Genomic DNA, 2,287 nt, shown 5'->3' on the forward strand with positions numbered 1-2,287 from the left:
ATTTAATGGTTTCATCAATATTGGTTCTACCCAGATACCTAAAAATATTGGCAGAGGGAAAATACCAAAATTGTACTTCCTTATTTTTCAATTAAAAACTCAATTTTTAATTGACAGATGAATCTACAGATGAATGAATAAAGAAGTTGTGGTACACATACACAATGAAATATTACTCAGTAACAAAGAGGAACACATTTGAGTCAGTTCAAAGAGGTGGATGAACCTAGAACCTATTATACAAAGTGAAGTAAGTCGGAAAAAGAAATATCATATTCTAATGCATGTATACGGAATCCAGAAAAGTGGTAATGAAGAATTTATTTACAGTGCAGCAATGGAGAAAGAGACATAGAATAGACTCATGGACATGGTCAGAGGGTGAGAAGTATGGAAAGAGTAATGTGGAAAGTTACATTCCCATGTGTAAAATAGATAGCCAATGGGAATTTGCTGTATGACTTAGGAACAGGGGCTCTGTATCAACCTAGAGGGGTGAGATGGGGAGGGAGATGGGAGGCAGGTTCAAAAGGGATGGGATATATGTATACCGACGGCTGATTCATGTTGAGATTTGACAGAAAATAACAAAACCCTGCAAAGCAATTATCCTTCAGTTAAAAAAAAAAAGAATAAATAAATTCTTTTAAAATTGAATTTTTATCCAATATTGCCTAAAATTCTATAGCGGATAAATCTCTCTCTCCCATCTTGCTATTATATAGGTTTGGCTAGCACTAGTAGTGAAGAAAGCTGATCGCTGAAGAATTGATGCTTTTGAACTGTGCTGTTGGAGAAGACTCTTGAGAGTCCCTTGGACTGCAAGGAGATCCAACCAGTCCATTCTAAAGGAGATCAATCCTGGGTGTTCATTGGAAGGACTGATGCTAAAGTTGAAACTCCAATACTTTGGCCACCTCATGCAACGAGTTGACTCACTGGAAAAGACTCTGATGCTGGGAGGGATTGGGGGCAGGAGGAGAAGGGGACGACAGAGAATGAGATGGCTGGATGGCATCACCAACTCGATGGACATGAGTTTGAGTGAACTCCGGGAGTTGGTGATGGACAGGGAGGCCTGGTATGCTGTGATTCATGGGGTCACAGAGAGTCGGACACGACTGAGTGACTGAACTGAACTGAACTGAGCACTAGTATTTTGTTTATATGAACAATGAGAAAAGTAAAAATGAACAACTTATCTGATGCTTTGTTACAAGTGATAATTCTGTTGAACAGAACTAATGTGACAACATTTTCTATGCTGAATTGTAAGATCACTTCACTTGCACAGAAATAGACACTACTGATGTAACAATCTAAATTCCAGGTTCTAAGAGCAAAAGGTACAAATTACATTTGTTTCTGGCTTGACCTGCTAATTAAACATTAAAATAAAGTGAGCCTCCCATGTGCACTGCTAGTGTTCAAAAGCTATCTGGCTGAAACTGTAATTCCTGACTCCTACTTGGCAATGTTTTGACAGCACATACGGATCATGTCAAAACTGGCTGTGATTCTTGCCTGTTGATCAGCTCCAAAGACTGAGGAGTCTGTGGCTATTCTAGAAATGACAAGACAAATAAACCTTTCCTTATTTTTAAAAATACAGTTCTCTCAACTTGTGTTTTTCTTTGTTTGCTTTTTGGTTGTGTTTTTTTTTTTTTTCTTTAATTTCCAAAGGAGAAATTTGTACTCAGGGTTATCATGGACAAAAAACATACAGAGTTTAATAGGTGAAAAAATCAGTGGTCAAAAATAAATAAGCATCCGATTGTGTGTGTGTGTGTGTGTGTGTGTCACAGAGATAGAGGGAAGGCAAGTTCTTAATATCCTCCTATTACATCATCCAAGTAATGGAAACTACCCTAAGTTGCTAAATTTAGCAGAGTTTGATTCTTTTGCCATCTTCTTTCTTTTTTCCCTTTCAAACTAGTCGAAAGAAAGTATTAGGTTCTTGCTCAGAATCTAATACTTGAAACATGCTTCCCTAACCTAAAGAAAAAAAAAAAAGACAATTTTTTCTAGTGTGCCCTAGAGAAAAATTAATAAGATTCAGAACAAAAAGTGGAAATTGTTTAGTTGTGGCTATCTATTACACTGCTGTGGGAATGAATAAAACAGAGCAAAATGCACAAAATTTCATCAAATACCTCTGATTGAAAAAGGAAACAGAATATAAAGAGAAAAGGAATCAGCTGGAGGGAGGTACCAGGATTTGAACAACAGTTTTATTAGAGAACCAGAAGAGGGCGCTCATCTCTTACAAATGATAGCAAACTTTTAC

Source organism: Moschus berezovskii, chromosome 5 (assembly GCF_049115385.1).
Source record: "Moschus berezovskii isolate FMDL1 chromosome 5, NW_MosBer_1.0, whole genome shotgun sequence".
Lineage (NCBI taxonomy): Eukaryota > Metazoa > Chordata > Mammalia > Artiodactyla > Moschidae > Moschus > Moschus berezovskii.